The sequence below is a fragment of the Phyllobates terribilis genome, unplaced genomic scaffold (genome assembly GCF_046119375.1).
Source record: "Phyllobates terribilis strain yellow unplaced genomic scaffold, ASM4611937v1 Scaffold_2348__1_contigs__length_138815, whole genome shotgun sequence".
Classification (NCBI taxonomy): domain Eukaryota; kingdom Metazoa; phylum Chordata; class Amphibia; order Anura; family Dendrobatidae; genus Phyllobates; species Phyllobates terribilis.
This window is the reverse complement of record NW_027365106.1, coordinates 72,358-96,661: the sequence shown is the minus strand read 5'-3', so window position 1 is coordinate 96,661 and position 24,304 is coordinate 72,358. Positions and strand designations below refer to the sequence as shown.

The 24,304-nt window shown below is 45.5% G+C and overlaps 13 non-coding genes across 13 annotated transcripts; all 13 read right to left on the bottom strand.

Moving 5' to 3' along the window:
* Positions 1 to 430: 430 nt before the first annotated feature.
* LOC141246203 (U2 spliceosomal RNA) lies at positions 431 to 621 on the bottom strand. Its single transcript, XR_012309817.1, has one exon. It is a non-coding gene; the product is annotated as a U2 spliceosomal RNA (small nuclear RNA).
* Positions 622 to 1,736: 1,115 nt separating this feature from the next.
* LOC141246216 (U2 spliceosomal RNA) lies at positions 1,737 to 1,931 on the bottom strand. Its single transcript, XR_012309830.1, has one exon. It is a non-coding gene; the product is annotated as a U2 spliceosomal RNA (small nuclear RNA).
* Positions 1,932 to 9,999: 8,068 nt separating this feature from the next.
* Positions 10,000 to 10,190, bottom strand: LOC141246195 (U2 spliceosomal RNA). The gene has a single exon (XR_012309810.1). It is a non-coding gene; the product is annotated as a U2 spliceosomal RNA (small nuclear RNA).
* A 1,115-nt stretch (positions 10,191 to 11,305) lies between these two features.
* On the bottom strand, positions 11,306 to 11,496 carry LOC141246205 (U2 spliceosomal RNA). Its single transcript, XR_012309819.1, has one exon. It is a non-coding gene; the product is annotated as a U2 spliceosomal RNA (small nuclear RNA).
* Positions 11,497 to 12,611: 1,115 nt separating this feature from the next.
* Positions 12,612 to 12,802, bottom strand: LOC141246204 (U2 spliceosomal RNA). The gene has a single exon (XR_012309818.1). It is a non-coding gene; the product is annotated as a U2 spliceosomal RNA (small nuclear RNA).
* A 1,115-nt stretch (positions 12,803 to 13,917) lies between these two features.
* Positions 13,918 to 14,108, bottom strand: LOC141246209 (U2 spliceosomal RNA). Its single transcript, XR_012309823.1, has one exon. It is a non-coding gene; the product is annotated as a U2 spliceosomal RNA (small nuclear RNA).
* Positions 14,109 to 15,223: 1,115 nt separating this feature from the next.
* LOC141246200 (U2 spliceosomal RNA) lies at positions 15,224 to 15,414 on the bottom strand. Its single transcript, XR_012309815.1, has one exon. It is a non-coding gene; the product is annotated as a U2 spliceosomal RNA (small nuclear RNA).
* A 1,115-nt stretch (positions 15,415 to 16,529) lies between these two features.
* LOC141246194 (U2 spliceosomal RNA) lies at positions 16,530 to 16,720 on the bottom strand. Its single transcript, XR_012309809.1, has one exon. It is a non-coding gene; the product is annotated as a U2 spliceosomal RNA (small nuclear RNA).
* Positions 16,721 to 17,835: 1,115 nt separating this feature from the next.
* LOC141246193 (U2 spliceosomal RNA) lies at positions 17,836 to 18,026 on the bottom strand. The gene has a single exon (XR_012309808.1). It is a non-coding gene; the product is annotated as a U2 spliceosomal RNA (small nuclear RNA).
* Positions 18,027 to 19,141: 1,115 nt separating this feature from the next.
* On the bottom strand, positions 19,142 to 19,332 carry LOC141246192 (U2 spliceosomal RNA). Its single transcript, XR_012309807.1, has one exon. It is a non-coding gene; the product is annotated as a U2 spliceosomal RNA (small nuclear RNA).
* Positions 19,333 to 20,447: 1,115 nt separating this feature from the next.
* Positions 20,448 to 20,638, bottom strand: LOC141246190 (U2 spliceosomal RNA). The gene has a single exon (XR_012309806.1). It is a non-coding gene; the product is annotated as a U2 spliceosomal RNA (small nuclear RNA).
* A 1,115-nt stretch (positions 20,639 to 21,753) lies between these two features.
* On the bottom strand, positions 21,754 to 21,944 carry LOC141246189 (U2 spliceosomal RNA). Its single transcript, XR_012309805.1, has one exon. It is a non-coding gene; the product is annotated as a U2 spliceosomal RNA (small nuclear RNA).
* A 1,115-nt stretch (positions 21,945 to 23,059) lies between these two features.
* Positions 23,060 to 23,250, bottom strand: LOC141246201 (U2 spliceosomal RNA). The gene has a single exon (XR_012309816.1). It is a non-coding gene; the product is annotated as a U2 spliceosomal RNA (small nuclear RNA).
* Between the last annotated feature and the right edge of the window lie 1,054 nt (positions 23,251 to 24,304).

Sequence of the window (24,304 nt, the reverse complement as noted above, 5' to 3'; positions counted from 1 at the left end):
GCGCACATACCTGTTAGCTCAGGTGAGTTTAAAAGGCTGCTGTTGATAACAAGGGCATTTGCTAAATAGATGGTGTGTGTGCAACAATATACTGAAAGGTCAATTATATTGTGCAGCTTATCTCACCACCTGTAGTTATTTAGGTGAAAGCTCCAAAATGCTTGCCTAATATGTCTGTTTATCCAAAAGGAAGTAAAAAGGGAGAGCTAGAAAGATAGCATTGCATCACATTACATGACAATGCAATGCACAGTTGCTGAAGTTGAACCAAAATGAGCTTGTAATCTGGCTTCTGCAACTTTGAACATGAAAAATCCAATGAGGAGAAGAAAAGCAAAGCCAAAGAGTCCATCCCAAAATCCGACAAACAAGCAAAATGAACAAAAAACATTGAATTCAATTCTTTCTGATTTTAGAAACTGCATTAAAGAAGGGGTGCACCGGTCCTGGAGATGCTGCAATACCAGGTCAATGCGTGGAGTGGACAGAGCAAGCTCTTTTTCCATCTCCCTGTTCTAAAAATCCATTTAATATATGGTCCCCAGATAGGGGACGTATCAGATATTAAACTGATAAGAACAGATACTACACTTGATCTTAGCCAAAAGGCCGAGAAGCGATAACCAGAATTGGTTTCAAACTACGGAGCCACCCAAGGATCCTGAAAAGTCCATTTGTGGAGATGAGCTCCTGGACTCCCGTTAAGAAGACATGTTGTCAACCTCTAGATCCCTTACATGCCTGCACTTTTCGGCTTGCTGCTGCTGCAATCCACGCGTTTTAGATCTGCATAACTCCACCTCTTTAAACACAGCACCTTCACCCCCTGCTGTTCCCACCCGCCTCAACACCGTTGGAAGGGAGGAGAACCAATTAAGGCGGGGGGTGGGGTGGAACGAGCAGCTGTCTACCCTTAGCAGGAGGGCTCCTGATTACATACCTCTCCTGCTGCTGCTGCTGCTGGCTGTCCAGCAGCAGACTGAAGGTGGCTGCTGCTGTGCACAGGTATATAAAGGCTCAGAGCCTATTATGACACGCGCAGCCAGCGTTCCATTGCCACATTCCATCTACTGCAGGCAGGATACCTGGCTGGCTGAATGTCGCTGAGAAGCTCACAGAGACCGCCATAAGCAACAGTTTAACAGAATGCCACAGACTAATCAACCAAACTTTTTGGGTTGGGTTCTCTTTTATAGTCTGCAGGCATTAAATGAAAGAAGTCAGTGTTCCAGCAGAGGGAGACAACGTTTCAGAAAAGGCATTGTAGCAAACCAAAAAAGAAATTTTAAGCGCAGCAGAGTAACCAGCGCACATACCTGTTAGCTCAGGTGAGTTTAAAAGGCTGCTGTTGATAACAAGGGCATTTGCTAAATAGATGGTGTGTGTGCAACAATATACTGAAAGGTCAATTATATTGTGCAGCTTATCTCACCACCTGTAGTTATTTAGGTGAAAGCTCTAAAATGCTTGCCTAATATGTCTGTTTATCCAAAAGGAAGTAAAAAGGGAGAGCTAGAAAGATAGCATTGCATCACATTACATGGCAATGCAATGCACAGTTGCTGAAGTTGAACCAAAATGAGCTTGTAATCTGGCTTCTGCAACTTTGAACATGAAAAATCCAATGAGGAGAAGAAAAGCAAAGCCAAAGAGTCCATCCCAAAATCCGACAAACAAGCAAAATGAACAAAAAACATTGAATTCAATTCTTTCTGATTTTAGAAACTGCATTAAAGAAGGGGTGCACCGATCCTGGAGATACTGCAATACCAGGTCAATGCGTGGAGTGGACAGAGCAAGCTCTTTTTCCATCTCCCTGTTCTAAAATTCCATTTAATATATGGTCCCCAGATAGGGGACGTATCAGATATTAAACTGATAAGAACAGATTTTTTTTGATTGAATATATCTTTTATTAGCACAAAAAATAAGTTAACAGACAGTGTACAGTGCCGCAGCCCAGTACACACAGAATTCTACATCATATTTACATAGCATGAGGATACGACGCACTAACTAGACACATCACACCCCTATGCTACACAAAACACTCAATATGAAAGAAAAAGCATGTCAATCAATACAGTACGACGAACCGTGATAAGGGATGGGGATTGGGAAAAAGGGGATGGGGAGGGGAAAATCACAGGCCCGAAGCTTTATTGAAAGACAAGACACATAAGGGGAGAGGGGGAGGAGGGGTTTAGTCCTCGTCCTCGTCCTCCGGACCGTCCATGATGGAATAGTCTCTGAGCAGGCTGTGGATCAGCCTGCGGCAGTCCTGGATGGACATCCTCTCCCTCCTCAAGATGAGCCGGTTCCTGGCGACCCAAACGGCATCCTTGAAGCAGTTCATAAGGCGCCAAGCCTCCTGGATGGCTCCGACGGTATGAACCCCAGGGAAGAGTCCGTAAAGCACAGAATGGTGCGATAGGCTCGCCCTGGGGACAGAGTTCCTCAGGTCGTCCTCAAGTGCAGTCAATAGGCGCTGTGCAAATCCGCAGTCCCAAAAAGTGTGCAAAGATGTTTCCTCCACGAAGGGGCACCTTGGGCAGTACCGGGTCTTGCACAGGTTCCGGGCATGCATGAATGACCGGACGGGCAGTCCGCCCTGAATCGCCATCCACGACAAGTCCTTGTGCCCGTTGGTCAGCCTGTCAGACGACACATTTGTCCACACAGTCTCCAGCGTGTCCTGGTGAAGTCCTGTGATGTTCTCCACGTCATCCTTGGCTCTGATTAGCTTGTGGATAGTTTTGGGCTTCCACAAGTCGGGCTTGAGTCCCTCCAGTTGATGCTCCCCCACAAATCGAACGACGTCTCCGTAGAACCATGGCGTCGTCCAGTTGTAGGGGAAGGAGCTGTCCCACTTGTCCCAGCCGAGTCGCCTCCAAAGAGGAAGCAGGAAGAAGCGAGACATGGACCTGCCCGCGGAGCCATTCTTGACTTGAAAAGTCCGGCGGACACAATCACACACAAAAGAGGATCGCAGGAGGGTGGGGATATCTGGAACGCCCTTCCCACCCTTGCGAGGCTCCTTGTACATGACGGCCCGCCTGACTCTGTCCATCTTGGATCCCCAGACAAAGTGAAACACTGTCCTGGTAATGGCCCTGCACACAGTGACGTGTGGGGGCCAGGCCTGCGCCGTGTACTGCAAGACGGGCAGGACCTCATTACGCAGGACGAGTGCCTTACCCTCACAAGTGAGGTGTCTGAGGCTCCAGAGTCCGATCCGTTGCTTCACCTTGGCCAAGCGTTCTTGCCAGGACTTGAGGGCCGCTCCTTCCTTCCCGAACCAGACTCCCAGCACCTTGAGGAAATCCGGTTGAATGTTGAAGGGGAAGGGGGCGGAGGAGGCCGGCTGCCAATCCCCGAAGAGCATGGCTTCCGACTTCCTGCAGTTGACTTTGGCCCCTGAAGCCCGGCCGAACCTCTCACATGTCTGGACGAGGGCGTCGACTGAACCACGATCAGCGCAGAAGACGGTGACGTCGTCCATGTAGAGCGAGCACTTGACCTCGTGTCGTCCCGGACCCGGTGCGGTGATCCCTCTGATCTCTCCATTCTGCCGGATAGCCTCTGCGAAGAGTTCTATAACACAAACAAAAAGAAGAGGTGATAGAGGGCAGCCTTGTCTGACCCCAGAGAGGACAGGGAAGGGGTCAGTCTTCCAGCCGTTCACCAACATCGAGCTGTGGATATCAAAATACATCAGACGGACATACGAACAAAACATGTTACCCAAACCTAACCGGTGCAGAGCTCGGCCCATGAACTGAACAGATCAGGTTTCAACATAATTTATTAAGTGCGTAAAAGATGGTTTACAATCAAAAACAACAACACAAACAGTACATTATTAAAACACAGAATTCCACCCATAAAAACCCCATATACGATTAGCATCCCTCCTCCCAATACATTTGACATCCCTCAAGTAATAAATATACATCTGGCTAAAAGCAATTTTAAGACAATCCTTCACAGAAATAGCATCACGTTTAAAAAGTAAAATATTGCGTGCCTTCCAAAGGGCGTCTTTAAAACAGTTAATCATACACCAACATATACAATACTGTTGAGGGGTCGGACATTTAAAAAGGCCATATAAAACATATTCATGGTTAAAATCTCTTAAACCGCAAGTCCATTTTAAAAGAATCCCAACTTTGTGCCAAAGTTCCTGTGCAAATGGGCAATTCCACATAAGGTGCAAGGTGGTTTCGTCATTAACACATGAGTCTCTGGGGCATTTGGCTCTGGCCACCAGGCCTCTCCTGTGTTGAAACTCTCTGGTGGGGAGGCACTGGTGGACCACCATCCATGCGATGTCCTTATGTCCATTTGCTAAGAATTTCCCGAAGACATTCTTCCAAACTTGCTTCGATCTCTCTTCTGAGAAATTTACTATGGGGGTCACATCTTCATTCCTCCTCAGAAAAGATAAAAGCTTCTTGCGGTCTTTAAAAATGTCCATATTAAAATCACCAAGGCTATAAAATCGAACAGTCTTTTCTAAGATTGCTTGGTGTTTGGGGGGGCATAGTAAAACAGGGGAATTCAACGACAACTTAAACCATCTTTTAAAAATCATCCCACAAGTATATTTTAAAAAATAACTTAGCGCACTATTACCATTAAAATGTTTGAAACAAAAGCAGAAATAATTTAAATACAAATAAATATGTAAGTCGGGGACATCCCTTCCGCCGTTCATTTTATTCTTCCTCATTATTTCTCTCCTTAATTTTTCCATTTTGGAGTTCCATAAAAACATAAAGATCATCCTAGTCATTTTTTTAATTAAAACATCAGAGGGGGGGTACACCATAGCTATATACAGTATGAGGGGTAACAACACTGATTTTATAATTAAAATTTTCCCCTCCATTGTTAGGGACCTCAAACCCCAAAATGATATTTTCTTTGACATTTTTTCTATGACATTCTCCCAGCTTTGAGTTCCCACATTCTCCTCGTTAAAAACAACTCCAAGAATTTTTACATTGTCTCGTTTTATAGTGAGCTGCGGGAGTTGGGCGGTGTCCCAGGATCCCAAAGTCAGACATTCAGATTTATTTAAATTAAGTTTAAACCCGGATGCCTGGGAAAAAAATTCAATGCGCAACACCGCCCTCCGGAGGGAAGCAGGGTCCACGCACACAACCGTCACGTCATCCATGTAGCCAAAGACTCTCACATCACTGCCACCTCCGCCAGGAACAGGAACCCCTCTAATCACTTTGTCTTTCCTTATTGCGCTCAGCAGGGGCTCCATGGCGCAGATGAACAGGATGGGCGACAAGGGGCATCCCTGCTTCACTCCGGACTCAAGGGGAACTCCATCTGTTAAAAAGCCATTAAGAGAAATTTGACTAAAACAATTTTTATATAAAATCTTAATACAATTTAAAAGCATATTAGGGATACCCATTCTTTTTAAAACTCTAAAAAGAAATCTATGAGAGACTCTATCGAAAGCTTTTTCAAAATCTAGGGCTAAAAGAGCTACATTTTGACCCCGGTCTCTGGAATACCAAATTACATCCCTTAATACGTTTAAAACCTCTGAAATACTTCTGCCTGGTACACTACAAACCTGCTCAGGCTGGATTAGTTTGGCAATGACACTCCTGAGCCGGTCTGCAACCACCTTAGCAAGTACCTTGTAATCAACATTTAGGAGAGTTATGGGTCTCCAATTCGCTAGAGCACTGCGATCACCTTTTTTATATATCAAAGACACCACTCCTCTCCTCCACGAAAATGGCAACTGTTCACAAATAAAAACTTCTTTAAAAAGCATAAAAAGGTCCTCTTTTAAAATGTCCCAAAAAGTAAGATAAAACTCTACAGGTAGTCCATCACACCCAGGTGCTTTACCCTTAGAGAAACTTTTAAAAACATAAAATAATTCCTCTAAAACAATATCGCGTTCTAAAAACTCCTGGTCTGTAAAATTTAACTTAAAATCGAGATCATTAAGAGCATCAGATAAAAAGGACTCATCTATACACTTTTTACTAAAAAGATGCTTATAAAAGTTAAAAGTAGCATTCAACATTCCCTGCATAGATGTTTCACCCTCTAGATTTGTGATCACTTCTCTTTTATCCATGACTTTTTTGAAGAAGAAGCGAGAGCACTTCTCCCCCTCCTCCAAGTGCTGCACTCTAGAGTTAAAAATAATCTCTTTCCCCTTTGTGTCTATGCAGTTCTGGATTTCAGTTTTTAGGCTAGCAATATCATCTCCCACCTCCACCCCTAGCTCTTTGAATTTAAAAAGTGTTTGTAGTTTGGTATTAAGATCACTAAAACATCTTTTTTTCTCTCTAGCTTTACGTCTCCCTGCTTTTATAAAAAACATTCTGACTTTTTTTTTCAAATTTTCCCACCAGGTTACCATAGGGGCATCAGAAGGTTTTTGTCGCCGCCAGGCTTGATAGGCTTTACCAAAGTCTTGTCGAATCAGAGGGTCCTCCAGCAGGTAAGTACTTAGACGCCAGAGGCCCCTGTTGACCCTCTGTTCATCCCGGTATTCTAGGTGCACCTCCAAGCCCTTATGGTCAGAAAATATATTTGATGTTAAAACACATTTTACAGGGTTAAAATCATCTGATAGGAAAATAAAATCGATCCTGGAGGACACCCCTCTTCCGGACCACGTATAACCAGGGTCCGTCGGCAGGAGTGACCTCCACGCATCGCATAATTTAAAATCAGTTATAAAATCTTTCAATAGATGACATGACTTATCCAATTTGCGTAAAGGGTCACCCCCCGCTCATTGTTCACTAGCACAAAGACAATTAAAATCACCCCCTACGATCAGGGGAGATGACCCAGTACAGTACAATGGCAATATCCCAAATAAATTAATTCTCTCTTGCTTATCAGGGGGAGCATAAATATTCATTACACGTAGGGTAAAACCATTAAATTTAAAATGCACTAAAACCACTCTGCCTGGTACTATTTCTGTGACAGCATTTACAGTAATATTTCTCCCACGACAGAGGAAGCCCACCCCCGCTGACTTGTTGTCATTGGAGCCAGACCAGATGGAGGGCCCCAGTCTCCAATCTGTCTTGATGTCATTATAATTTAGTGCATGTTGTATCCCGCATTCCTGTAATAAACATATGTCAAAGTCAGTGGTTTCTAAGTACTTAAATAGAGCAGCCCTACGAACTGGGCTCTTTAATGACCTCACATTCAGTGAGACAAGTCTTAATGTCGGCATTCATAGGTCAGGGTGGTGGATCTTCCATGAGGACACCTGACTCAAAGCCCTGTATGTCAAATTGCTCCAGGACATCCGGGCTAGAGGACCCAAACGACTTGATATTCTGTGAGCCGGCGGTTGCCCCCTCGTAGGTCACGGTTCCCAGCCACATTCCAGGAGACGCTGGGGCTTCGACATTCCGTCTCTTTTTCGGGGCAGACTCCACTAGGTCACTGGTGCAGTCCTCCTCTTCCTCCACCTCCTCCAGGGGGAGAGACTGGTCCATCAGGATAAGATCACCAACACCGATTCCCTGATGTTCGCCACCTAGAAGCAAAGCCCCCTCATCTGGCTGGCTAATCGCACTGGAAGATCCTGAGGCCATCGCTGCGTGGTCCCCTGTAGCCAACCGCACAGGGGCACCACCCTCCAGCCCAACAGGATCGGTATCGGGAACCATCGACACGGAGGGTACCCTCCCAGAAGGAGGACCCCTCCGCTCCGGTCCATGCGAGGAACGCCCATCGTTAAGGGACTTCGATGCAGGGGCCGCCCCAGAGGGGCCTCCGGCTCCCTGCTCCATCCCAGCCTTCTCGCCCTTCGAACCGCCCTCCGACGCCGGCCCGCCAGTGAAGACCGGCGGGCGCATCGGCTCAGCTGCAGAAGATGCAGCTTCTGCGTAGGTCCTGGTCCTGGTCCTGTTGGGGCATCCTCGGAACATGTGCCCCGCCTCACCACAAAGATTGCATTTCCTCCCAGCGGGACAGTCCTTCATTAAATGTCCGTAACAGCTGCAATTATTGCAGCGGTCTACTTTCCTGCCCGTGCAGGACGTTTGGGTATGACTCATTTGTCCACAGTTCCTGCAACATACCGGCATTCCAGGGTAAAATAAGTAGCCTCTGATCTTACCGATCACAAATGTTGAGGGAGGGTGTAGCATTCCTCCCACTCCGCTTGGGTCCCTCTTTAGACGGGCCATGTACCTCCTCTTGCCGCACCAGAAGCCTACCGCGTTCTTCACAGTGCCCAGGTATCTCAGATCGTCACAATAACGGATAAGGTAGGTCGAGATGTCTGCAGCTTCCACAAAGGGGTTCGGGAAATGCACCACGATAGGGATCTCGTCATAGGCATACAAGAGACAAAAGGTTAGTCCATCCAATTCATCCAAGTAGTTTTTCTCATTTACCTTTTGTACAAGTTGGTGACAGCATCCCTGGCTCTTGAAGGTGATGGTGTAAGTCCCCTTGTACTCATTGTCCTGGAAGCAGAATATGTCTTCCCGCCGAAACTCCAGAACTCCAAGCAGAATCCTATGGCAGATGTAATCCAAATTCTTCTCCGTCCTCGATCCTGCTCCAACTTCAATCCTCACGGTGTTCCGCATCCGGGCATCACCCGATGAATATGTGAGCGCTGCCGGCATCCTTCACTCAGGAACGTACCGACTCTTCTCTCTGAAAGGCGCAAGCCTTCATGGGATCCCTTCCCGTTGCTCCCGGACTAATCCTTCCTCCCAATAGCAGCAGGGGGGTTAAGTCCCTCCGAAAAGGAACGATCCCCCCAGGCCGAGAGAAAGGGTACCAAGATCACCTCACAGGCAAGACCACACAGGTAAACCTGATAGATCGTGCCAAAAGGCCGAGAAGCGATAACCAGAATTGGTTTCAAACTACGGAGCCACCCAAGGATCCTGAAAAGTCCATTTGTGGAGATGAGCTCCTGGACTCCCGTTAAGAAGACATGTTGTCAACCTCTAGATCCCTTACATGCCTGCACTTTTCGGCTTGCTGCTGCTGCAATCCACGCGTTTTAGATCTGCATAACTCCACCTCTTTAAACACAGCACCTTCACCCCCTGCTGTTCCCACCCGCCTCAACACCGTTGGAAGGGAGGAGAACCAATTAAGGCGGGGGGTGGGGTGGAACGAGCAGCTGTCTACCCTTAGCAGGAGGGCTCCTGATTACATACCTCTCCTGCTGCTGCTGCTGCTGGCTGTCCAGCAGCAGACTGAAGGTGGCTGCTGCTGTGCACAGGTATATAAAGGCTCAGAGCCTATTATGACACGCGCAGCCAGCGTTCCATTGCCACATTCCATCTACTGCAGGCAGGATACCTGGCTGGCTGAATGTCGCTGAGAAGCTCACAGAGACCGCCATAAGCAACAGTTTAACAGAATGCCACAGACTAATCAACCAAACTTTTTGGGTTGGGTTCTCTTTTATAGTCTGCAGGCATTAAATGAAAGAAGTCAGTGTTCCAGCAGAAGGAGACAACGTTTCAGAAAAGGCATTGTAGCAAACCAAAAAAGAAATTTTAAGCGCAGCAGAGTAACCAGCGCACATACCTGTTAGCTCAGGTGAGTTTAAAAGGCTGCTGTTGATAACAAGGGCATTTGCTAAATAGATGGTGTGTGTGCAACAATATACTGAAAGGTCAATTATATTGTGCAGCTTATCTCACCACCTGTAGTTATTTAGGTGAAAGCTCCAAAATGCTTGCCTAATATGTCTGTTTATCCAAAAGGAAGTAAAAAGGGAGAGCTAGAAAGATAGCATTGCATCACATTACATGGCAATGCAATGCACAGTTGCTGAAGTTGAACCAAAATGAGCTTGTAATCTGGCTTCTGCAACTTTGAACATGAAAAATCCAATGAGGAGAAGAAAAGCAAAGCCAAAGAGTCCATCCCCAAATCCGACAAACAAGCAAAATGAACAAAAAACATTGAATTCAATTCTTTCTGATTTTAGAAACTGCATTAAAGAAGGGGTGCACCGGTCCTGGAGATACTGCAATACCAGGTCAATGCGTGGAGTGGACAGAGCAAGCTCTTTTTCCATCTCCCTGTTCTAAAAATCCATTTAATATATGGTCCCCAGATAGGGGACGTATCAGATATTAAACTGATAAGAACAGATACTACACTTGATCTTAGCCAAAAGGCCGAGAAGCGATAACCAGAATTGGTTTCAAACTACGGAGCCACCCAAGGATCCTGAAAAGTCCATTTGTGGAGATGAGCTCCTGGACTCCCGTTAAGAAGACATGTTGTCAACCTCTAGATCCCTTACATGCCTGCACTTTTCGGCTTGCTGCTGCTGCAATCCACGCGTTTTAGATCTGCATAACTCCACCTCTTTAAACACAGCACCTTCACCCCCTGCTGTTCCCACCCGCCTCAACACCGTTGGAAGGGAGGAGAACCAATTAAGGCGGGGGGTGGGGTGGAACGAGCAGCTGTCTACCCTTAGCAGGAGGGCTCCTGATTACATACCTCTCCTGCTGCTGCTGCTGCTGGCTGTCCAGCAGCAGACTGAAGGTGGCTGCTGCTGTGCACAGGTATATAAAGGCTCAGAGCCTATTATGACACGCGCAGCCAGCGTTCCATTGCCACATTCCATCTACTGCAGGCAGGATACCTGGCTGGCTGAATGTCGCTGAGAAGCTCACAGAGACCGCCATAAGCAACAGTTTAACAGAATGCCACAGACTAATCAACCAAACTTTTTGGGTTGGGTTCTCTTTTATAGTCTGCAGGCATTAAATGAAAGAAGTCAGTGTTCCAGCAGAAGGAGACAACGTTTCAGAAAAGGCATTGTAGCAAACCAAAAAAGAAATTTTAAGCGCAGCAGAGTAACCAGCGCACATACCTGTTAGCTCAGGTGAGTTTAAAAGGCTGCTGTTGATAACAAGGGCATTTGCTAAATAGATGGTGTGTGTGCAACAATATACTGAAAGGTCAATTATATTGTGCAGCTTATCTCACCACCTGTAGTTATTTAGGTGAAAGCTCCAAAATGCTTGCCTAATATGTCTGTTTATCCAAAAGGAAGTAAAAAGGGAGAGCTAGAAAGATAGCATTGCATCACATTACATGGCAATGCAATGCACAGTTGCTGAAGTTGAACCAAAATGAGCTTGTAATCTGGCTTCTGCAACTTTGAACATGAAAAATCCAATGAGGAGAAGAAAAGCAAAGCCAAAGAGTCCATCCCCAAATCCGACAAACAAGCAAAATGAACAAAAAACATTGAATTCAATTCTTTCTGATTTTAGAAACTGCATTAAAGAAGGGGTGCACCGGTCCTGGAGATACTGCAATACCAGGTCAATGCGTGGAGTGGACAGAGCAAGCTCGTTTTCCATCTCCATGTTCTAAAAATCCATTTAATATATGGTCCCCAGATAGGGGACGTATCAGATATTAAACTGATAAGAACAGATACTACACTTGATCTTAGCCAAAAGGCCGAGAAGCGATAACCAGAATTGGTTTCAAACTACGGAGCCACCCAAGGATCCTGAAAAGTCCATTTGTGGAGATGAGCTCCTGGACTCCCGTTAAGAAGACATGTTGTCAACCTCTAGATCCCTTACATGCCTGCACTTTTCGGCTTGCTGCTGCTGCAATCCACGCGTTTTAGATCTGCATAACTCCACCTCTTTAAACACAGCACCTTCACCCCCTGCTGTTCCCACCCGCCTCAACACCGTTGGAAGGGAGGAGAACCAATTAAGGCGGGGGGTGGGGTGGAACGAGCAGCTGTCTACCCTTAGCAGGAGGGCTCCTGATTACATACCTCTCCTGCTGCTGCTGCTGCTGGCTGTCCAGCAGCAGACTGAAGGTGGCTGCTGCTGTGCACAGGTATATAAAGGCTCAGAGCCTATTATGACACGCGCAGCCAGCGTTCCATTGCCACATTCCATCTACTGCAGGCAGGATACCTGGCTGGCTGAATGTCGCTGAGAAGCTCACAGAGACCGCCATAAGCAACAGTTTAACAGAATGCCACAGACTAATCAACCAAACTTTTTGGGTTGGGTTCTCTTTTATAGTCTGCAGGCATTAAATGAAAGAAGTCAGTGTTCCAGCAGAAGGAGACAACGTTTCAGAAAAGGCATTGTAGCAAACCAAAAAATAAATTTTAAGCGCAGCAGAGTAACCAGCGCACATACCTGTTAGCTCAGGTGAGTTTAAAAGGCTGCTGTTGATAACAAGGGCATTTGCTAAATAGATGGTGTGTGTGCAACAATATACTGAAAGGTCAATTATATTGTGCAGCTTATCTCACCACCTGTAGTTATTTAGGTGAAAGCTCCAAAATGCTTGCCTAATATGTCTGTTTATCCAAAAGGAAGTAAAAAGGGAGAGCTAGAAAGATAGCATTGCATCACATTACATGGCAATGCAATGCACAGTTGCTGAAGTTGAACCAAAATGAGCTTGTAATCTGGCTTCTGCAACTTTGAACATGAAAAATCCAATGAGGAGAAGAAAAGCAAAGCCAAAGAGTCCATCCCCAAATCCGACAAACAAGCAAAATGAACAAAAAACATTGAATTCAATTCTTTCTGATTTTAGAAACTGCATTAAAGAAGGGGTGCACCGGTCCTGGAGATACTGCAATACCAGGTCAATGCGTGGAGTGGACAGAGCAAGCTCGTTTTCCATCTCCATGTTCTAAAAATCCATTTAATATATGGTCCCCAGATAGGGGACGTATCAGATATTAAACTGATAAGAACAGATACTACACTTGATCTTAGCCAAAAGGCCGAGAAGCGATAACCAGAATTGGTTTCAAACTACGGAGCCACCCAAGGATCCTGAAAAGTCCATTTGTGGAGATGAGCTCCTGGACTCCCGTTAAGAAGACATGTTGTCAACCTCTAGATCCCTTACATGCCTGCACTTTTCGGCTTGCTGCTGCTGCAATCCACGCGTTTTAGATCTGCATAACTCCACCTCTTTAAACACAGCACCTTCACCCCCTGCTGTTCCCACCCGCCTCAACACCGTTGGAAGGGAGGAGAACCAATTAAGGCGGGGGGTGGGGTGGAACGAGCAGCTGTCTACCCTTAGCAGGAGGGCTCCTGATTACATACCTCTCCTGCTGCTGCTGCTGCTGGCTGTCCAGCAGCAGACTGAAGGTGGCTGCTGCTGTGCACAGGTATATAAAGGCTCAGAGCCTATTATGACACGCGCAGCCAGCGTTCCATTGCCACATTCCATCTACTGCAGGCAGGATACCTGGCTGGCTGAATGTCGCTGAGAAGCTCACAGAGACCGCCATAAGCAACAGTTTAACAGAATGCCACAGACTAATCAACCAAACTTTTTGGGTTGGGTTCTCTTTTATAGTCTGCAGGCATTAAATGAAAGAAGTCAGTGTTCCAGCAGAAGGAGACAACGTTTCAGAAAAGGCATTGTAGCAAACCAAAAAATAAATTTTAAGCGCAGCAGAGTAACCAGCGCACATACCTGTTAGCTCAGGTGAGTTTAAAAGGCTGCTGTTGATAACAAGGGCATTTGCTAAATAGATGGTGTGTGTGCAACAATATACTGAAAGGTCAATTATATTGTGCAGCTTATCTCACCACCTGTAGTTATTTAGGTGAAAGCTCCAAAATGCTTGCCTAATATGTCTGTTTATCCAAAAGGAAGTAAAAAGGGAGAGCTAGAAAGATAGCATTGCATCACATTACATGGCAATGCAATGCACAGTTGCTGAAGTTGAACCAAAATGAGCTTGTAATCTGGCTTCTGCAACTTTGAACATGAAAAATCCAATGAGGAGAAGAAAAGCAAAGCCAAAGAGTCCATCCCCAAATCCGACAAACAAGCAAAATGAACAAAAAACATTGAATTCAATTCTTTCTGATTTTAGAAACTGCATTAAAGAAGGGGTGCACCGGTCCTGGAGATACTGCAATACCAGGTCAATGCGTGGAGTGGACAGAGCAAGCTCTTTTTCCATCTCCCTGTTCTAAAAATCCATTTAATATATGGTCCCCAGATAGGGGACGTATCAGATATTAAACTGATAAGAACAGATACTACACTTGATCTTAGCCAAAAGGTCGAGAAGCGATAACCAAAATTGGTTTCAAACTACGGAGCCACCCAAGGATCCTAAAAAGTCCATTTGTGGAGATGAGCTCCTGGACTCCCGTTAAGAAGACATGTTGTCAACCTCTAGATCCCTTACATGCCTGCACTTTTCGGCTTGCTGCTGCTGCAATCCACGCGTTTTAGATCTGCATAACTCCACCTCTTTAAACACAGCACCTTCACCCCCTGCTGTTCCCACCCGCCTCAACACCGTTGGAAGGGAGGAGAACCAATTAAGGCGGGGGGTGGGGTGGAACGAGCAGCTGTCTACCCTTAGCAGGAGGGCTCCTGATTACATACCTCTCCTGCTGCTGCTGCTGCTGGCTGTCCAGCAGCAGACTGAAGGTGGCTGCTGCTGTGCACAGGTATATAAAGGCTCAGAGCCTATTATGACACGCGCAGCCAGCGTTCCATTGCCACATTCCATCTACTGCAGGCAGGATACCTGGCTGGCTGAATGTCGCTGAGAAGCTCACAGAGACCGCCATAAGCAACAGTTTAACAGAATGCCACAGACTAATCAACCAAACTTTTTGGGTTGGGTTCTCTTTTATAGTCTGCAGGCATTAAATGAAAGAAGTCAGTGTTCCAGCAGAAGGAGACAACGTTTCAGAAAAGGCATTGTAGCAAACCAAAAAAGAAATTTTAAGCGCAGCAGAGTAACCAGCGCACATACCTGTTAGCTCAGGTGAGTTTAAAAGGCTGCTGTTGATAACAAGGGCATTTGCTAAATAGATGGTGTGTGTGCAACAATATACTGAAAGGTCAATTATATTGTGCAGCTTATCTCACCACCTGTAGTTATTTAGGTGAAAGCTCCAAAATGCTTGCCTAATATGTCTGTTTATCCAAAAGGAAGTAAAAAGGGAGAGCTAGAAAGATAGCATTGCATCACATTACATGGCAATGCAATGCACAGTTGCTGAAGTTGAACCAAAATGAGCTTGTAATCTGGCTTCTGCAACTTTGAACATGAAAAATCCAATGAGGAGAAGAAAAGCAGAGCCAAAGAGTCCATCCCAAAATCCGACAAACAAGCAAAATGAACAAAAAACATTGAATTCAATTCTTTCTGATTTTAGAAACTGCATTAAAGAAGGGGTGCACCGGTCCTGGAGATACTGCAATACCAGGTCAATGCGTGGAGTGGACAGAGCAAGCTCTTTTTCCATCTCCCTGTTCTAAAAATCCATTTAATATATGGTCCCCAGATAGGGGACGTATCAGATATTAAACTGATAAGAACAGATACTACACTTGATCTTAGCCAAAAGGCTGAGAAGCGATAACCAGAATTGGTTTCAAACTACGGAGCCACCCAAGGATCCTAAAAAGTCCATTTGTGGAGATGAGCTCCTGGACTCCCGTTAAGAAGACATGTTGTCAACCTCTAGATCCCTTACATGCCTGCACTTTTCGGCTTGCTGCTGCTGCAATCCACGCGTTTTAGATCTGCATAACTCCACCTCTTTAAACACAGCACCTTCACCCCCTGCTGTTCCCACCCGCCTCAACACCGTTGGAAGGGAGGAGAACCAATTAAGGCGGGGGGTGGGGTGGAACGAGCAGCTGTCTACCCTTAGCAGGAGGGCTCCTGATTACATACCTCTCCTGCTGCTGCTGCTGCTGGCTGTCCAGCAGCAGACTGAAGGTGGCTGCTGCTGTGCACAGGTATATAAAGGCTCAGAGCCTATTATGACACGCGCAGCCAGCGTTCCATTGCCACATTCCATCTACTGCAGGCAGGATACCTGGCTGGCTGAATGTCGCTGAGAAGCTCACAGAGACCGCCATAAGCAACAGTTTAACAGAATGCCACAGACTAATCAACCAAACTTTTTGGGTTGGGTTCTCTTTTATAGTCTGCAGGCATTAAATGAAAGAAGTCAGTGTTCCAGCAGAAGGAGACAACGTTTCAGAAAAGGCATTGTAGCAAACCAAAAAAGAAATTTTAAGCGCAGCAGAGTAACCAGCGCACATACCTGTTAGCTCAGGTGAGTTTAAAAGGCTGCTGTTGATAACAAGGGCATTTGCTAAATAGATGGTGTGTGTGCAACAATATACTGAAAGGTCAATTATATTGTGCAGCTTATCTCACCACCTGTAGTTATTTAGGTGAAAGCTCCAAAATGCTTGCCTAATATGTCTGTTTATCCAAAAGGAAGTAAAAAGGGAGAGCTAGAAAGATAGCATTGCATCACATTACATGGCAATGCAATGCACAGTTGCTGAAGTTGAACCAAAATGAGCTTGTAATCTGGCTTCTGCAACTTTGAACATGAAAAATCCAATGAGGAGAAGAAAAGCAGAGCCAAAGAGTCCATCCCAAAATCCGACAAACAAGCAAAATGAACAAAAAACATTGAATTCAATTCTTTCTGATTTTAGAAACTGCATTAAAGAAGGGGTGCACCGGTCCTGGAGATACTGCAATACCAGGTCAATGCGTGGAGTGGACAGAGCAAGCTCTTTTTCCATCTCCCTGTTCTAAAAATCCATTTAATATATGGTCCCCAGATAGGGGACGTATCAGATATTAAACTGATAAGAACAGATACTACACTTGATCTTAGCCAAAAGGCCGAGAAGCGATAACCAGAATTGGTTTCAAACTACGGAGCCACCCAAGGATCCTAAAAAGTCCATTTGTGGAGATGAGCTCCTGGACTCCCGTTAAGAAGACATGTTGTCAACCTCTAGATCCCTTACATGCCTGCACTTTTCGGCTTGCTGCTGCTGCAATCCACGCGTTTTAGATCTGCATAACTCCACCTCTTTAAACACAGCACCTTCACCCCCTGCTGTTCCCACCCGCCTCAACACCGTTGGAAGGGAGGAGAACCAATTAAGGCGGGGGGTGGGGTGGAACGAGCAGCTGTCTACCCTTAGCAGGAGGGCTCCTGATTACATACCTCTCCTGCTGCTGCTGCTGCTGGCTGTCCAGCAGCAGACTGAAGGTGGCTGCTGCTGTGCACAGGTATATAAAGGCTCAGAGCCTATTATGACACGCGCAGCCAGCGTTCCATTGCCACATTCCATCTACTGCAGGCAGGACACCTGGCTGGCTGAATGTCGCTGAGAAGCTCACAGAGACCGCCATAAGCAACAGTTTAACAGAATGCCACAGACTAATCAACCAAACTTTTTGGGTTGGGTTCTCTTTTATAGTCTGCAGGCATTAAATGAAAGAAGTCAGTGTTCCAGCAGAAGGAGACAACGTTTCAGAAAAGGCATTGTAGCAAACCAAAAAATAAATTTTAAGCGCAGCAGAGTAACCAGCGCACATACCTGTTAGCTCAGGTGAGTTTAAAAGGCTGCTGTTGATAACAAGGGCATTTGCTAAATAGATGGTGTGTGTGCAACAATATACTGAAAGGTCAATTATATTGTGCAGCTTATCTCACCACCTGTAGTTATTTAGGTGAAAGCTCCAAAATGCTTGCCTAATATGTCTGTTTATCCAAAAGGAAGTAAAAAGGGAGAGCTAGAAAGATAGCATTGCATCACATTACATGGCAATGCAATGCACAGTTGCTGAAGTTGAACCAAAATGAGCTTGTAATCTGGCTTCTGCAACTTTGAACATGAAAAATCCAATGAGGAGAAGAAAAGCAGAGCCAAAGAGTCCATCCCAAAATCCGACAAACAAGCAAAATGAACAAAAAACATTGAATTCAATTCTTTCTGATTTTAGAAACTGCATTAAAGAAGGGGTGCACCGGTCCTGGAGATACTGCAATACCAGGTCAATGCGTGGAGTGGACAGAGCAAGCTCTTTTTCCATCTCCCTGTTCTAAAAATCCATTTAATATATGGTCCCCAGATAGGGGACGTATCAGATATTAAACTGATAAGAACAGATACTACACTTGATCTTAGCCAAAAGGCCGAGAAGCGATAACCAGAATTGGTTTCAAACTACGGAGCCACCCAAGGATCCTAAAAAGTCCATTTGTGGAGATGAGCTCCTGGACTCCCGTTAAGAAGACATGTTGTCAACCTCTAGATCCCTTACATGCCTGCACTTTTCGGCTTGCTGCTGCTGCAATCCACGCGTTTTAGATCTGCATAACTCCACCTCTTTAAACACAGCACCTTCACCCCCTGCTGTTCCCACCCGCCTCAACACCGTTGGAAGGGAGGAGAACCAATTAAGGCGGGGGGTGGGGTGGAACGAGCAGCTGTCTACCCTTAGCAGGAGGGCTCCTGATTACATACCTCTCCTGCTGCTGCTGCTGCTGGCTGTCCAGCAGCAGACTGAAGGTGGCTGCTGCTGTGCACAGGTATATAAAGGCTCAGAGCCTATTATGACACGCGCAGCCAGCGTTCCATTGCCACATTCCATCTACTGCAGGCAGGATACCTGGCTGGCTGAATGTCGCTGAGAAGCTCACAGAGACCGCCATAAGCAACAGTTTAACAGAATGCCACAGACTAATCAACCAAACTTTTTGGGTTGGGTTCTCTTTTATAGTCTGCAGGCATTAAATGAAAGAAGTCAGTGTTCCAGCAGAAGGAGACAACGTTTCAGAAAAGGCATTGTAGCAAACCAAAAAATAAATTTTAAGCGCAGCAGAGTAACCAGCGCACATACCTGTTAGCTCAGGTGAGTTTAAAAGGCTGCTGTTGATAACAAGGGCATTTGCTAAATAGATGGTGTGTGTGCAACAATATACTGAAAGGTCAATTATATTGTGCAGCTTATCTCACCACCTGTAGTTATTTAGGTGAAAGCTCCAAAATGCTTGCCTAATATGTCTGTTTATCCAAAAGGAAGTAAAAAGGGAGAGCTAGAAAGATAGCATTGCATCACATTACATGGCAATGCAATGCACAGTTGCTGAAGTTGAACCAAAATGAGCTTGTAATCTGGCTTCTGCAACTTTGAACATGAAAAATCCAATGAGGAGAAGAAAAGCAAAGCCAAAGAGTCCATCCCCAAATCCGACAAACAAGCAAAATGAACAAAAAACATTGATTTCAATTCTTTCTGATTTTAGAAACTGCATTAAAGAAGGGGTGCACCGGTCCTGGAGATACTGCAATACCAGGTCAATGCGTGGAGTGGACAGAGCAAGCTCTTTTTCCATCTCCCTGTTCTAAAAATCCATTTAATATATGGTCCCCAGATAGGGGACGTATCAGATATTAAACTGATAAGAACAGATACTACACTTGATCTTAGCCAAAAGGCCGAGAAGCGATAACCAGAATTGGTTTCAAACTACGGAGCCACCCAAGGATCCTAAAAAGTCCATTTGTGGAGATAAGCTCCTGGACTCCCGTTAAGAAGACATGTTGTCAACCTCTAGATCCCTTACATGCCTGCACTTTTCGGCTTGCTGCTGCTGCAATCCACGCGTTTTAGATCTGCATAACTCCACCTCTTTAAACACAGCACCTTCACCCCCTGCTGTTCCCACCCGCCTCAACACCGTTGGAAGGGAGGAGAACCAATTAAGGCGGGGGGTGTGGTGGAACGAGCAGCTGTCTACCCTTAGCAGGAGGGCTCCTGATTACATACCTCTCCTGCTGCTGCTGCTGCTGGCTGTCCAGCAGCAGACTGAAGGTGGCTGCTGCTGTGCACAGGTATATAAAGGCTCAGAGCCTATTATGACACGCGCAGCCAGCGTTCCATTGCCACATTCCATCTACTGCAGGCAGGATACCTGGCTGGCTGAATGTCGCTGAGAAGCTCACAGAGACCGCCATAAGCAACAGTTTAACAGAATGCCACAGACTAATCAACCAAACTTTTTGGGTTGGGTTCTCTTTTATAGTCTGCAGGCATTAAATGAAAGAAGTCAGTGTTCCAGCAGAAGGAGACAACGTTTCAGAAAAGGCATTGTAGCAAACCAAAAAAGAAATTTTAAGCGCAGCAGAGTAACCAGCGCACATACCTGTTAGCTCAGGTGAGTTTAAAAGGCTGCTGTTGATAACAAGGGCATTTGCTAAATAGATGGTGTGTGTGCAACAATATACTGAAAGGTCAATTATATTGTGCAGCTTATCTCACCACCTGTAGTTATTTAGGTGAAAGCTCCAAAATGCTTGCCTAATATGTCTGTTTATCCAAAAGGAAGTAAAAAGGGAGAGCTAGAAAGATAGCATTGCATCACATTACATGGCAATGCAATGCACAGTTGCTGAAGTTGAACCAAAATGAGCTTGTAATCTGGCTTCTGCAACTTTGAACATGAAAAATCCAATGAGGAGAAGAAAAGCAGAGCCAAAGAGTCCATCCCAAAATCCGACAAACAAGCAAAATGAACAAAAAACATTGAATTCAATTCTTTCTGATTTTAGAAACTGCATTAAAGAAGGGGTGCACCGGTCCTGGAGATACTGCAATACCAGGTCAATGCGTGGAGTGGACAGAGCAAGCTCTTTTTCCATCTCCCTGTTCTAAAAATCCATTTAATATATGGTCCCCAGATAGGGGACGTATCAGATATTAAACTGATAAGAACAGATACTACACTTGATCTTAGCCAAAAGGCCGAGAAGCGATAACCAGAATTGGTTTCAAACTACGGAGCCACCCAAGGATCCTAAAAAGTCCATTTGTGGAGATGAGCTCCTGGACTCCCGTTAAGAAGACATGTTGTCAACCTCTAGATCCCTTACATGCCTGCACTTTTCGGCTTGCTGCTGCTGCAATCCACGCGTTTTAGATCTGCATAACTCCACCTCTTTAAACACAGCACCTTCACCCCCTGCTGTTCCCACCCGCCTCAACACCGTTGGAAGGGAGGAGAACCAATTAAGGCGGGGGGTGGGGTGGAACGAGCAGCTGTCTACCCTTAGCAGGAGGTCTCCTGATTACATACCTCTCCTGCTGCTGCTGCTGCTGGCTGTCCAGCAGCAGACTGAAGGTGGCTGCTGCTGTGCACAGGTATATAAAGGCTCAGAGCCTATTATGACACGCGCAGCCAGCGTTCCATTGCCACATTCCATCTACTGCAGGCAGGATACCTGGCTGGCTGAATGTCGCTGAGAAGCTCACAGAGACCGCCATAAGCAACAGTTTAACAGAATGCCACAGACTAATCAACCAAACTTTTTGGGTTGGGTTCTCTTTTATAGTCTGCAGGCATTAAATGAAAGAAGTCAGTGTTCCAGCAGAAGGAGACAACGTTTCAGAAAAGGCATTGTAGCAAACCAAAAAAGAAATTTTAAGCGCAGCAGAGTAACCAGCGCACATACCTGTTAGCTCAGGTGAGTTTAAAAGGCTGCTGTTGATAACAAGGGCATTTGCTAAATAGATGGTGTGTGTGCAACAATATACTGAAAGGTCAATTATATTGTGCAGCTTATCTCACCACCTGTAGTTATTTAGGTGAAAGCTCCAAAATGCTTGCCTAATATGTCTGTTTATCCAAAAGGAAGTAAAAAGGGAGAGCTAGAAAGATAGCATTGCATCACATTACATGGCAATGCAATGCACAGTTGCTGAAGTTGAACCAAAATGAGCTTGTAATCTGGCTTCTGCAACTTTGAACATGAAAAATCCAATGAGGAGAAGAAAAGCAGAGCCAAAGAGTCCATCCCAAAATCCGACAAACAAGCAAAATGAACAAAAAACATTGAATTCAATTCTTTCTGATTTTAGAAACTGCATTAAAGAAGGGGTGCACCGGTCCTGGAGATACTGCAATACCAGGTCAATGCGTGGAGTGGACAGAGCAAGCTCTTTTTCCATCTCCCTGTTCTAAAAATCCATTTAATATATGGTCCCCAGATAGGGGACGTATCAGATATTAAACTGATAAGAACAGATACTACACTTGATCTTAGCCAAAAGGCCGAGAAGCGATAACCAGAATTGGTTTCAAACTACGGAGCCACCCAAGGATCCTAAAAAGTCCATTTGTGGAGATGAGCTCCTGGACTCCCGTTAAGAAGACATGTTGTCAACCTCTAGATCCCTTACATGCCTGCACTTTTCGGCTTGCTGCTGCTGCAATCCACGCGTTTTAGATCTGCATAACTCCACCTCTTTAAACACAGCACCTTCACCCCCTGCTGTTCCCACCCGCCTCAACACCGTTGGAAGGGAGGAGAACCAATTAAGGCGGGGGGTGGGGTGGAACGAGCAGCTGTCTACCCTTAGCAGGAGGGCTCCTGATTACATACCTCTCCTGCTGCTGCTGCTGCTGGCTGTCCAGCAGCAGACTGAAGGTGGCTGCTGCTGTGCACAGGTATATAAAGGCTCAGAGCCTATTATGACACGCGCAGCCAGCGTTCCATTGCCACATTCCATCTACTGCAGGCAGGATACCTGGCTGGCTGAATGTCGCTGAGAAGCTCACAGAGACCGCCATAAGCAACAGTTTAACAGAATGCCACAGACTAATCAACCAAACTTTTTGGGTTGGGTTCTCTTTTATAGTCTGCAGGCATTAAATGAAAGAAGTCAGTGTTCCAGCAGAAGGAGACAACGTTTCAGAAAAGGCATTGTAGCAAACCAAAAAAGAAATTTTAAGCGCAGCAGAGTAACCAGCGCACATACCTGTTAGCTCAGGTGAGTTTAAAAGGCTGCTGTTGATAACAAGGGCATTTGCTAAATAGATGGTGTGTGTGCAACAATATACTGAAAGGTCAATTATATTGTGCAGCTTATCTCACCACCTGTAGTTATTTAGGTGAAAGCTCCAAAATGCTTGCCTAATATGTCTGTTTATCCAAAAGGAAGTAAAAAGGGAGAGCTAGAAAGATAGCATTGCATCACATTACATGGCAATGCAATGCACAGTTGCTGAAGTTGAACCAAAATGAGCTTGTAATCTGGCTTCTGCAACTTTGAACATGAAAAATCCAATGAGGAGAAGAAAAGCAGAGCCAAAGAGTCCATCCCAAAATCCGACAAACAAGCAAAATGAACAAAAAACATTGAATTCAATTCTTTCTGATTTTAGAAACTGCATTAAAGAAGGGGTGCACCAGTCCTGGAGATACTGCAATACCAGGTCAATGCGTGGAGTGGACAGAGCAAGCTCTTTTTCCATCTCCCTGTTCTAAAAATCCATTTAATATATGGTCCCCAGATAGGGGACGTATCAGATATTAAACTGATAAGAACAGATACTACACTTGATCTTAGCCAAAAGGCCGAGAAGCGATAACCAGAATTGGTTTCAAACTACGGAGCCACCCAAGGATCCTAAAAAGTCCATTTGTGGAGATGAGCTCCTGGACTCCCGTTAAGAAGACATGTTGTCAACCTCTAGATCCCTTACATGCCTGCACTTTTCGGCTTGCTGCTGCTGCAATCCACGCGTTTTAGATCTGCATAACTCCACCTCTTTAAACACAGCACCTTCACCCCCTGCTGTTCCCACCCGCCTCAACACCGTTGGAAGGGAGGAGAACCAATTAAGGCGGGGGGTGGGGTGGAACGAGCAGCTGTCTACCCTTAGCAGGAGGGCTCCTGATTACATACCTCTCCTGCTGCTGCTGCTGCTGGCTGTCCAGCAGCAGACTGAAGGTGGCTGCTGCTGTGCACAGGTATATAAAGGCTCAGAGCCTATTATGACACGCGCAGCCAGCGTTCCATTGCCACATTCCATCTACTGCAGGCAGGATACCTGGCTGGCTGAATGTCGCTGAGAAGCTCACAGAGACCGCCATAAGCAACAGTTTAACAGAATGCCACAGACTAATCAACCAAACTTTTTGGGTTGGGTTCTCTTTTATAGTCTGCAGGCATTAAATGAAAGAAGTCAGTGTTCCAGCAGAAGGAGACAACGTTTCAGAAAAGGCATTGTAGCAAACCAAAAAAGAAATTTTAAGCGCAGCAGAGTAACCAGCGCACATACCTGTTAGCTCAGGTGAGTTTAAAAGGCTGCTGTTGATAACAAGGGCATTTGCTAAATAGATGGTGTGTGTGCAACAATATACTGAAAGGTCAATTATATTGTGCAGCTTATCTCACCACCTGTAGTTATTTAGGTGAAAGCTCCAAAATGCTTGTATAATATGTCTGTTTATCCAAAAGGAAGTAAAAAGGGAGAGCTAGAAAGATAGCATTGCATCACATTACATGGCAATGCAATGCACAGTTGCTGAAGTTGAACCAAAATGAGCTTGTAATCTGGCTTCTGCAACTTTGAACATGAAAAATCCAATGAGGAGAAGAAAAGCAGAGCCAAAGAGTCCATCCCAAAATCCGACAAAC